Source organism: Phyllostomus discolor, chromosome X (genome assembly GCF_004126475.2).
Source record: "Phyllostomus discolor isolate MPI-MPIP mPhyDis1 chromosome X, mPhyDis1.pri.v3, whole genome shotgun sequence".
Lineage (NCBI taxonomy): Eukaryota > Metazoa > Chordata > Mammalia > Chiroptera > Phyllostomidae > Phyllostomus > Phyllostomus discolor.
The window spans coordinates 6,840,064-6,853,539 of NC_050198.1; the positions used below are offsets into that span (position 1 = coordinate 6,840,064).

At 36.1% G+C, this 13,476-nt stretch overlaps 1 protein-coding gene across 2 annotated transcripts in view; it reads left to right on the plus strand.

Annotated features, from left to right (window-relative positions):
- Positions 1 to 13,476, plus strand: part of PPEF1 (protein phosphatase with EF-hand domain 1) — a 102,710-nt gene that overhangs the window by 24,128 nt on the left and 65,106 nt on the right. The gene's annotated exons all lie outside the window — the stretch shown is intronic.

A 13,476-nucleotide genomic window follows, 5' to 3' on the forward strand; every position in this document is an offset into this window, starting at 1 on the left:
AAGAAAGCCTCTGTAAATTTATATCTGTTTATTCAATGTGCTTATAAATAGATATATTCATGCCTATATAACATTTAATGGCTGCGTTGAATCTTTATTAGGTTTTATAACTCAGTGATCAGATTTTTTTTTTATGGCTATTCAACACAGAACTTTATGAGACTTACCTCATGGTTTTAGACTATTCTAGATAGAATTTGGGAAATGCTAGATCATCTGCTTTCCTAAAAGGGTGTTATTTCCAAATAGATGACATGACATGCCTCCCACTACCCCCATATAATTAGAAGCTTAAATATTTCCTTTATTTTGCACTGAGGTTCTTTCTCATAGCTACTAGAATCTAGTTGAAACTCACTTGAGTGTTTGAGACATAGTCTTCATAAGCAAACTAGAATTAAAAAAAAAAACAAGCTGGGACAATTATGTGAATAATTTGCTCTTAAACTCCACTCCTTTGTTATCTAGGTATAAATAATTTTCCCAATTCCTACTCCACATTTTGGTTTTGGAAGTTTACTCAGGCTTAATATGGAGACATTAGGTTGTAAGTGTTCCATACTAATTAGTGTGAAATGTTTTTCTTTTGGTCTCAAATGCTGTGCTGCCCTCTCCTAGTTGAATTGTGCTGGGGAGTTAGCTAGCTTATGTCTGACAGTAGGGACATGGCGGGTGCGCTAACGCTTTCAAATATGTAAGCACATCATAAAATAAATAATTCAACAGTTTCAAGTGAACTAATTCCATAGTAGTAATTTATTGTAAAAGAGTGAAGAGAGTATCATTTTATATCTAGGTTTACCCAGAGTTCTTTAAATTTAGCTACATTTCTTTGGTTAAAAAAAAAAAAGGCCAAGCTCAAGCTGTGAAAGTAAGTTCTCTCTTTTAAAAATACTTTTCAACTTTTAAAATGTTACATGCAAATGGAAATATCTTGGATTTTTGGCTTTCTTTTTAAAAAATAATTTATTGAGGTGAAATTACTAACAAAATGAACCATTTCGTAAAGAATAATTCAATGGCATTTGGTACATTCATAATGTTGTATAACCACCACTTTTTAAAAAAGATTTTATTTATTTATTTTTAGAGAGAGGGGAGAGGAGGAAGAAAGAGAGGGAGAGAAACACTGATGTGTGAGAGAAACATCAATTGGTTGCCTTTTGCATGTGCCTGAACTGGGGACCAGCCCCACAACCCAGGCATGTGCCCTGCCCTGGAATTGAACTGGTGACCTAATCCTATTCAAGGATTAGGATAGCTGGGTCATATGGTATCAAGATTTAACATTTGATAACTTTCCAACTGTTTTACCAGGTGACTGCACTAGCAATGCATGATAGTTCCAATTTTTCCACATCCTTGGCAGCACTTATTATGGTCTGCCCTTTTGATTATATCCATCTTAAAGGGTATGAAGTATTATTTCATTAGGGTTTTCATTTGCATTTCCCCAATGACTGATATGTTGAGCATCTTTCCATGTGTCTATTGGCCATTTGTAGATCTTCTTTGGAGAAATGTCTATTCAAATCATTTGTCCATTTTTAATTATTTTTGTTGTAAAAATTCATTATATATTCTAGTTACTAGTTCCTTATCAAATATATGCTTTGCAAATATTTTCCCCATTCATTGGGTTGTCATCTTACTTTCTTAATGATGTCCTTTGAAGGACACAGGTTTTTAATTTTGATAAATCCAATTCATTTTTTCATTGGTTGCTTGTACTTTTATTTAAGAATTCTTATATCTAAGAATCTACAGTCAAGTCCAAGATTATTTATCCTTATGTTTTCTTCTGAGAGTTTTATCTTTTAGCTCTTACATTTAGGTTTTGATCCACTTTGAGTTAATTTTTCTATATGGTTTGAGGTAGGGGGTACAAATTTATTCTTTGTGTGTGGATATCTATTTGTCCCAGTACCATTTGCTGAAAAGACTGTTCTTTCCCTGTTGAATGGTCTTGACGCTATTGTCAGAAATCAATTGACCACAAATGTGAGCGTTTATTTCTGGATTCTAAGTAGTATTCCATAGATGTCTAACCTTGTACCAGTGCTACGCTGTCTTAATTACTGTAGCTCTTCTTAAAAGTTTTGAAATTGGAGTGAGTCCTTCAGCTGTCTTTCTTTTTCAAGATTGTTTCGGCTTTCTGGGTCCCTTTCATTTCCGTATGAGTTGTAGGATCAATTAGGCAATTTCTCAAAAGAAGCCAGCTGGAATTTTGATGGGGATTGCATTGAATCTGTAGTGGGGAGATTGCCATCTTAACAGTTAAATCATCTGTTTATGAACATGGGATGTGTTCCCATTTATATAGGTCTTCTTTAATTCTTTTCAACAGTGTTTTGTAGTGTTCAGAGTTGAAGTTTTACACTTCTTTGTCAAATTAGCCCAAGTATTTTATTCTTTTTGATCCTATTGTATTGAATAAATGAACTTATTTTCTTAATTTCATTTTTGGATTGTTCATTGCAAGTGTGTTGAAAAACAATGTTTTGTATATTGATCTTGTCTTCTGAATCCTTGCTAAACTCATTTATTAGCTCTCATAGTTTTCAATGGATTCCTCAGGGTTTACTGTTTACAAATCATGTTATTTGCAAATAGAGATAGTTCTACTTCTTCCTTTCTACTCTATGCCTTTTATTTCATATTCTTGCCTAATTACTCTGGCTAGGACGTTTGTTACAACGTTGAATAGAAGGATGAAAATAGACATCTTTGTCTTGTTCCTGATCTTGGAGTTGAGAGAAAGCATTAAGTCTTTCACCTTTAAATATATCAGCTGTGGCTTATTTGTAAATGCTCTCTATCAGGTTGCAGAAGTTCATTTGTATTCCTAGTATATTGGTTGTTTTTTTTTTTATTAAGAAATGGAGTTTAATTTTGTTGAATGCTTTATCTGCATGTATAGTTGGCCCTCCATATCTTGGGTCTCATGTCCATTCATTCAGCCAAACATGGATCAAAAATATGAGAAAGAAAAATATCCCAGAAAGTTTCAACAAGCAAAACTTGAATTTGCCATGCACTGAGCACTATACTTAATCCACATGAATGAAGTGATGTGTAGGCATACCATGCTATAGCCTATATGCGAATATAGTTTATATGCAAACACTATGCTATTTTATATAGGGGACTTGAGCATCTGCATATTTTGATATCTTTGGGGTCTGGAATTAATCCCCCACAGATACCAAGGGACAATTGTACTGAGATGATCATGTAGTTTTTGTCTTTTATTCTCTGAAATGGTATGCAGTAATTGAATTTTAGATGTTATACCAACTTTGCTGGGATAAATCCCACTTGATTGTGGCATATAATAATCCTTTTTATATGTTGTTGGATTCAGTTTGCTAGTATTTTGCTTAGGATTTTTATATCCGTATTCATAAGAGATATTGATTTATGCGATGTCTTTGTCTGATTTTGATATCAGGGTAACACTGGCCTCAGAAAATGAGTTGGAAAGTTCTCCTGCATTTTTTAGAAGAGTTTATGAAGAATTTGTATGAATTTTTCTTTAAATGTTTGGCAAAATTTGTCAGTGAATCCAACTGGGCATGGGCTTTTCTTTGTGGGTAGTGTTTTGATGACTTATTCTATAGATCTATTCAGATTTTCCGTTTCTTGTCATTTTCTTTAAAAATTGTTTTAAAAACCAAAAAAATAAAAATGTCTTTTTCAAGTACAGTTGACATACGATATTGTATTAGTTTTAAGCACACAGCATAGTGATAGACATTTGCATAATTCACAAAGTGATCACCGCAAATTCTTCTTGTCATTTTCAATAGTTTGTATCCATTTTGTCTAAGTTATCTAATTTATTAGCATATACTTGTTTCAAGTATTCTCTCATAACTTTTTATTCTTTCATTACCTTCTGTTGAATAGTCAATCAACATTTACTATGATTTCATAATAATAAATCTGCTGAATACTGATGCAATTGTGTTTACTTACATTTATCCATAAGCTAAACATTTTATCCTTAAATTTTTTTCTCGTTCAGAAATATTGTAAAATATAGAAAAGTATTTGGAAATAAATAATACTTCCTCATCATTCTAGTATCCAAAGATAATGACTGTTATCACTCTGATAATTTCCTTCCAGTTTTTTTGTTATAGTATAGATATTTATCAGACTAAATATTAATTTTTTATAGCTTTGCTTTTGTCACTAAAACATTTTATATAAACATTTCTCAAGTTGCTATAAATGCTTTGTAAATATCACTTTAGCCATTACTAAATATTTCACTTAGTGGATAGGTCATAATATATTTAATTATTCCTCTAATATTGGATTTTTAAAATAAATATAAATAGCCCTCTGAACAATTTTTTGTAAAGCTTTTTCCTTATTTTGGATTATTCTCACATCCAGGTGATTAGACATGAAATTACTGTATCAAGGGCTATAAATATTTTGAAAACTCTTGATAGAAAGTGATAATTATCTTTTCCTGATTACTAACTACATTCTAGAGTGTTAAAAATATTCTACATATATTTTATTTAATCCTTGCAATAAATATAAATCCTCAAGTAAAGTATTATTATTCCTGTTTATATAGTTGAAAAGGGTCATGCTCAGTGAGGTAAATATTTGTCAAGGTTATATAACTACAAGTGCCAGAGTTAGAATTTGAACCCAGGGAGTTCTGACTGCAGTGTTTTTTGCTGTCAAGATTACACCCTTTAAAGTTACCTCCCAATGTAACTTTATTAAATTCACTTATATAAGTATATAAATAGAGTATATAAATAGACCAAAAGAACAACTGCTTGAATACCAATCAAAATCTGGTAGTTCTAGCTTATAATATGGATCACGGTGATCAGCTAAGCAACAAAGGCCCTATGGGCCCTGGGACATCTAAGAAGACCTCTTTTCTTTTTTTATTTTTTTAAAGATTTTATTTATTTATTTTTTTAGAGAGGTAAGGGAGGGGGAGAGAGAGAGAGAAAGAGAGAAAGAAACATCAATGTGCGGTTGCTGGGGGTTATGGCCTGCAACCCAGGAATGTACCCTGGCTGGGAATCGAACCTGGGACACTTTGGTTCCCAGCCCGTGCTCAATCCACTGAGCTATGCCAGCCAGGGCCTCTTTTCTTTATAATCACTACAAATGAGATAGTCCTCTTAGTCTTTGATGGGAACTCACTCACTCACTCACTCACTCACTCACTCACTTACTCTCTCAGGAAACCTTTTAGTGAGCATTTTCCACGTGCCAGGAATTGAGGATACAAAAAAAGTAGCTTGTATTTGCATAGTGCTTTAATAGTTGGCCAGGCCCTTTCACATACATTTGATCTTTACAGTCTGTGAAGAGTTGTTCTCAATTTGTGGAAAAGGAAACTGAGGCTGTGAGAGGCAAAGTGATTTGCCCAAGAATATGTGGCTAGTAAGTGGCAGAGCCAGGGCTAGATGCTGCTTCCTGTTTCTCATGGTCTGTCTAGTGTGAAGGATTTTCCCCTCTCCTTAGTCATTCAGCCCCACCACAGTACTCTGCCTCTAAGAGTATCATGGCATTTTTAAGAAAAAGTAGCTTACATGTAAAACTGAGGTTGTCCCCTTCTTGTGGGCTACCCACCATCCATGCAGAGAAGTAGCATTGATGTTGTATTCTCATTGTTGTTATTTTGCTCTTTTGTGATATGCAACAGGGAAGAGAAAAATAATAGCTATCATTTATTGAGTACCGACAATATCCATTTTTTTCTATTTCTCACCAAAATTTTTGGAGGAAGATTTGATTAGTCTCCTTTTCTAGATGAAGACACTGAGACTTAAAGAACTGCCCAAAGTTATACTCTGGTTGGTGCCTGAACCTGGATTGGAACCAGCTCTAACAGATCCCAAAGACCATGCTCCCTTGGAAACACTGCCCTGGCTTGTAAAATTGGAATTCATTAAAACAAAACAAAACAAAACAAAACACCCCAGAAAATATCCCTGGCTGGTGTGGCTCAGTGAATTGAGCACCAGCCTGCAAACCAAAGGGTTGCCAGTTTGATTCCCCATCAGGGCACATGCCTGGGTTGTGGGCCAGGTGCCTGGTGGGAGACACGAGAGGCAACCACACAGTGATGTGTCACTCCCTCTGTTTCTCCCTCCCTTCCCCCGTCTATAAAAAATAAAGAAAATTAAAAAAAAGAAAATAAACATTGCAATCACTCTCCTGAACTTTACTTCACACTTAAAATTTCATATGGATGGGTTTTGAATTAATAATCTATTGCCTTCTTTCTCATGAAGCACTTTGACAACACTCTGATATATTTTCTTCTATTTCTTCCCATGAGACCACTTAGACATGCATTTATTCATTCTCTCTAAGTGCTGAGGAGCCTGCAAAGGCTATCTAGCATTTTTGGCTTTGAAGTTTGATGTTTTAAGCTATGACAAATGGAAATTTTCTCTAATGGAGACGGTTCTTTTAAAAAATATTCCGCTCTGTTGGTTAGAGTGTCATCACAACACACCAAGGTTACAGGTTGATGCCCAGTCAGGCCACATAGAAGAAGCAACCAATGAATGCATAAATAAGTGGAACAACAAAGGGATGTCTGTCTCCCTCTCATCAGGAAATTTTTAAAAAATGGATGTTATTCTTTCATTTAAAAACTTGGAAAATACTAAATTGCCACTATATACTTCTTTAATTCTTAGAATAACATCTAGTTAATTTCATTGATTAAATATCTAACAATTAAGCCATTCACAACTGTCCCAGAGATCCCCTCCCTGCATGCCCAGCCCCATGTCCTCCATCCCTCACTACTGTGGGGTTCTTTACTGTGCTGTATATTTACATTTGGGACCTTCATGGAAAAAACAATGAATGACATTGTTTCCTTTATCTTTGTTTTTCTCCAAAGAATTTTCTGAAAGTTTAGAGAGGCCCTGGCCATTCTTCTTGTTGTTGGAGGATTCTCAGGTACAATTGCCATCAAGCAGTCTTTACTGGTGCTGTGGGGTATGGCGGAAATCCCTGTGAGCTGGAACCTCCCTCATTTTCCTCTTGAATGAAATGGGACATCAGATAAGATGTTCTTGAAAGTTCCCGTCACTCAAAGACTGTCAGTATACTCTATAGCTGCGGGTGTGTGTGTGGGGGGGAATTCCCTTTCCCTTTTACCTTTTGGGCTCACCCCCCAGCTGTTCTCCCATTAACCTTTTAACATGCTCAAGTGTCTTTCCTCTAATATTTTTGGAAGGTTGGATATATATACATTTTTTCTCATGTCAGTCTGTTTTGTTTTGCTAACTTCTTTCTTATTGAATTTATTGGTGTTACCTTGGTTAATACGATTATATAGGTTTGCCCCCAAGTTTTTTTAAAAAATCACATGCCTACAGAGAAGACAAAAGAATAGTACAATGAACACCCAGATACCTTTAACCTGGATTCATGAATTGTTAACATTTTACCATTCTCTCTTTCTCTCTTCCCTTCCTCTCTCCATCTCCATTTCCCTCTCCATTTGAAAGTAAGTTGTAGACATGATATTGACCTCTATGTACTTCAGCATGAATCTTCTAAAAAGAAGGATATTCTCTTATATAAGTACAGTACTATATCACACTGGAAAAACTAAAATTGATAAAGTAATATCACTAACATCTAGTTCATATTCAGAATTTCCCAGTTGTTCGAAATTGTCTTTTGTAACTGTTTTTCTTTCCTTTGCTCTCTTTTTCTCTCTAGTTACTCTCCTCTTACCTCCTGTTTAGAGTTCGCTCCTGAAGGGAACGTTCACACCACCGTCCCCTACCTCCTCCTTATCCCATCCCATGGAAAATGATTTTGACAAGTTATTTAATGACCTTGAAGTCCAATGGTGCATTTTCATTACTTACTTGCTTGACTTCCTGGCAGTACTTGGCACTCCTGCATGCTCCCCTCTTAAAATACGCAAGGCCCTTGGCTTCAGCGACAACACATTCTCCTCGTTTTCCTTTTATGTCTCCGTTTGAACTGTTTATGAGAGCTCTACTTTCTGGCAACTTTTAAATGTTGGGGTTCCTCTGGATCCCTCTTGGCCCTCTTTTGTTGCTGTAGTGCTCTCTTTGGGTGACTTTACTCCCGTGGATTAATTAAGATCAGCATGCCCAAAGTGCCAAATCATTATTTTCAGCCCACATTATATACTATAATCTCTGCTTTGTTGGCATCAAATAGAAATCATTTTAAATATTTTTCTTTGTAAAAAGAGACTACTTTCTTCATTTGGAATTATGAAGCCTCTCAATAACAGTTTTTAGTTAATTATTCACTTTTTAATGATAATGTATTAGTTTTGAGATTTATATAACGTTGATACCAAAACACATTTATTGCCTGTATGAAACGGGCAAACAAAAAAAACCAGCCTTTTTATTCTTTAGACCAATTAAATGCATCTTCATCTTTTTAAATTTTTATTTGTTATGTGATTAATCCACTTCTGCTTTAGAAATTTCAGGGACTATTCAAATATCCACTCTAGAATCATGAACCTTTAGAAGGTAGAAAGTACTGCTGAAAGGATATGAAGTCCCACCTCCCCATTTACCACCTTCAGCCCTGACTAGATAATTCACAAAGAATTCAGCATTATAGTTGGAATCTGTTGTTTGTTCGAAAATCCTGTTACAGAGACACATTAAAACTCAGAGTAAGAAAAGACAATACCTCAGCCCCAATTACCAGTTATTTCCCATAATCAGAACACTTTTCATACACAATTATGGCTTTGTGTTGCATTATCTTTTTAGCAGCTGCAAAAGACAAAAGATGAATGCTGATTGTATTTGACTTTGAGTGAATGAATTTGGCAATATAAATCAGATTTGCAATTAATAACAATGGAGACATAAAACAGAATTGCAGTCAAGACATTTAAGTTTTTTTTTTTTGTTTTCTGAGTGAGGATTAAAGGTCATCATTGAATTTTTAAATAGAATATGTTTCTTATAAGAAAATATTTTAGTAATTTGAAACCAGAGTTATATTTTTACATAGCTAAATTTCTCACATACTTAAGAATATAATAGTTTTTAAAAGTTGAAATCTTCACAATAATAATTCTTTTAGAAAATTAGCAGATATTAATATGGAAGAGGTGTCACAGTGCCTGTGAACTGTTCACCTGATTTTACTGACTTAGCCTATTCTTTTGGTATTGTATAGATACAACTTTTTATTTTCCTGAACTATGATGCAGCCAAGGATTACAATTCTTATGGAAACTTCCATAAAATGGCTTAATCTTATTGCCCTATTGAATAAAAGAGGGCTTTAAATGGAGCGTTTAAAAATCCTAGTCCCAATAAACACACAAGGAATGAGTTAAAATTTGCTGTTTTGCAACCACCGTAGGAATCATTGATTGAGGCAAAAATCATCAATGAGTGTTTTGGAGAACAGAATGTATACACAGCCCCAAAGCATGTTCCTGCAAATGGTTTACTAATTATGAAGGGAAAGCAAATACCTCTACAGTATTGAATTTTAGGTAGACACCACCTTAAGCAAGTGATCTAAGTTCACATCACCAATAATTAACATCATGGGCTGACTGAGGTAACACACTTGAGAAAGATCCAGCACTTATTCCTGCCACAATCATTAACCTAAATCTAATCACGAGGAAATAGCAGACCAGATTTCAAATTGAGGGGTATTTTAAACACCTGGCCTGTATTCTTCAAAAATATCGGTGTCATTAAAGAGAAAAAAGTGGCTAAGGACACGTTCTAGAGTAAAGGAGACTGAAGAAGTGATGGATGATATATGTGTGTGTGAACAGAGAGTGTGCGCAAACAATGTATATGTGACAAAATAGTAACAATGGTACTATTCTTACCATTTTCGAAGATGTTTGAAAATGTTTCAGAATAAAGAGTTAAAAATATCCTAATCCTGTAATGGCTGCAACCTAGGTTTATGCCCTTTGCAGGTACCATTTGTTAGCCCTTTCTTGTTTTTGCTGCCTACCGACTTCCTCATTCATTGCAGACACTGTGTGCCACGTCTTAGCATCACCTTGAGTATCTTCACTGTACACATGACTAATCTCAAACCAGTTGGCATGTCAGTTCCTTGGCCTCCTAAACTCCACTCTACCCTCCTCCACTCTAGTTCACCTGTTCACTCAGCTGTTCTGGCCCCTGTGGCCACCTGGATCAGCTCCACCTCTGCAATCCACCTATGACTATTATCTCTTTCTCTGATCTCTTGATTTTCATTGAAACTTAGGGGCTTTAGATCTCTCCCATGTATCTCTGTCTTCCAGCCCCATCTTGTTTTCACGTTCTTCCCCATCCATCTTTCCCCATCTTCAATTGGCTATCACTTGAACCAATTAACAGATCATATACAGTAATCATAGTATAGGTAACTTAAAGGAGAAGTAGTAATAGGTGAAATGGTAATGCTAGGACCAATTGCTAATGGTCCTAGACCAAAGTTTTGCTACACTTCTTTGATGGGAAAGCCAAGGATTTTAGTGATTTGACTTGAGTTTTTCTACAGGGACAAGTCAGCTTTCTTAAATAGCCTTTAGAATTTGTCTTTATTTTTCTTGTCCAGAAGCTTCTGATTTGAGTGCTCGCATTTACACGTCTTATTTTGTCCTTGAATGGTTATTTTCAACTTTGCTATGTGCAATAATAGGCTGCAGCTGTGGCATTTAAAAAATAGAGGGGTGAATACTCCAGTTAGAGTATTTTATAACTGGAGAGGATCTTCAGGATCACAAAATCCCAAATTTTCATTGTTTACATGAGAAACCGAGGACCAGAGCAGTAAAGTGACTTGCCTGATGTTACACAGTTGGCACCTGATCGAGTCAGGACCAAAACGGGTCTCTGGATTACAAATTCAGAAACTTATTTTTATTACCCCATGTGGATGGGTTGGTGGGCGGGCTCGTATATGAGTAAATAAAAAGTCATAGAAATGACCTCTAGTTCCTGCCTTTCTCTGACTGAAAGGCCAGAGGTTTCCAAGAATGGTAAAACTATGATGTCTTTTGTCATTTGGGGAAAGTGTATAGTTTTGTTTAAAATGTCTGCCATTGTTTGGATACTGGGCCTCGTGCTTTACTCTCATTTACTTCTTTTTTTTTTTTTTAAGAACAATGTTTTCCAAGGATGAGGAGGCTGTGTTGTGCCCTTGTTCTGCAGGGATGTCAGAATTTGTGGATGAGCAAGCCTCATAGGGGTCCTTGCCTTGTTTGTTGCCCAACAAGCAGGTTTTGCTTTTGCTTGTTGGGCACCCTCATGCTTTCAGGTTTTTCCAGTAAAGTTGAAAGTCTCACTGGGACAGCCACACACTCTAGCAGCAGGCAGATATAGAATTACCTGTAAAACAACAACAACAACAACAACAGTGAAAACTATGGTCCCAGCATCAAACCACATTTTATTCTCATTATGCTTTGAATAGCTGAGGTAATAGATACTTTTCCTCCATGTTTAAAGCCTTTTGTCACTAGACAGTTCATTCTCTTTCCAGTTCATTTGAATTCATTTTAATCAGTTTTATCATACTTGTGCGTCTCTCTCTTTCTGACTGGATGTCAGACCCCTTAAAGTCACATTAAATATCCGCTCACCCTGGTGCCTCTACAGGAGGCCTCTCCCAGCAGAATTTCAAAAAGCAGAGCCTTTAAATGCCTTATCATTCTGAATATAATGTTTCTTGTTTAAAGAACTATCTGTCAAATAAACTCTTATATAAAAAAAACAAAAGCAAACCAAACATAAGACACTACCAGTCACCATGAGGAGAAACACAAGGCAGAAAGTCTTAACTCAACTATGTCCAGGGACTGTTCCAGACTCTGAGGATAGAGCAGCTAATACAATGGACCAAAATCCCAGCCTTTATGGAGATTACATCCTAGTGGAAGGAGACAGACAATAACAAATGAATAAAATATATGCTGTGTCAGGTGGTGATAAGTGCTGTGGAGAGAAAATAAGGAAGGAGATAGGCAATGGGGGAAGGGCTGCCATTTTAAAAAAGGGTGGCCAGGAAAGGTCTCACTGAGAAGGCAGCTTTTGAGGCAAGACTGTGCTGTCTAAGGGAGTGAGCCCTGTAGGTCCTGGCTGGCATGGCTTTTCTTGCTTCGGGTTCTGGGGTTTTAAGGTGGTAGCATGTTTTGTCCACAATAGTTTGTGAAATTTTTTTAAAGATTTTATTTATTTATTTTTAGAGAGGGAAGGGAGGGAGGAAGAGAGAGAGAGAGAGAAACATCAATGTGCGGTTGCTGGGGGTCATGGCCTGCAATCCAGGCATGTGCCCTGACTGGGAGTCGAACATGCGACACTTTGGTTCGCAGTCCGCACTCAATCCACTGAGCTACGCCAGCCAGGGCTATTTGTGAAATTTTTAATGAATATCATATCTAATTAGGAAGTCTTTGGGGGTACTAGAAGTTGTTAGCCTGAAGAGAGAATTATTATTCATTATTCCTGCCTTACTCTTTTTAAAAAAAAAAGTATTCTGTCATTTATTGAGTGTCAGACAATATTTCTCATTTCTGATATGCCAGATAATAAGTGTGTTATATTAATTGATTAACACATTACTAATATCTATATTAACACATTGCTGTTGTAATATATTATTATGTATTATTATAACAGTCCTAGAAGGGCCTTTCCCCAGGTGCTGGGGATATAGCAGTGAACAAAATAAGTCCCTATTTTCCTGTAGCTTAGCTAACACGGGAAGATACACAATAAGCACAAACATTTGACCATATAGAATGTCAGATGGTAAAACATGCTATGGCGAACAAGAGATCAGGTAAAGAGTATAGGAAACATGTGGTGGGGAGTTGTGGGAGGGAAATATTATTCAATACATGGTCTCATTTTTTATGGCTGATTCCAAATACCATGCTGGGCTGTGTTGCAAAATGGCTATGAGCCCAGGTTCTAGAAGTACAGACATCTGGATTTGACTCTACATTCTCCCACCGATAAGCAATGTGACCCCAAATAAGTTATTTCTGAACCTCAGTTTCCTTATCTGTAAAATGAGGATAATGACACTTCATAGGATTGTTGGGAGGACCAATCGAGTCAGAGCAAATCAAATCACCCATATAAAGCACCAAGCACAATGCCTGTCACCACAAAGCAGACGCTCTGAATTTATCATTTGTTTTGCTCACTGATCCCTACATGGGCATCTAGCTTCTTGCAAAATACTGTGATAATGATCACCACCAGAGAAAATAATTCATTAAAAAATACCAACAACAACAAAGAGAACAGCTTGGCAATAGAGAAGCCACCTGTGCTAGACACAGAAAATTGGCCAGATAACTTATTAAACCTATGCTGCTGCTTCCTTCTAGAAACAAAAATAGAAGACCTTTTGACACATAAGGCAATAGCTTTTATTTTTGTCTTTTTTCTGCATGGAGTTAGTGTGACAGGGAAGACAAGCCCT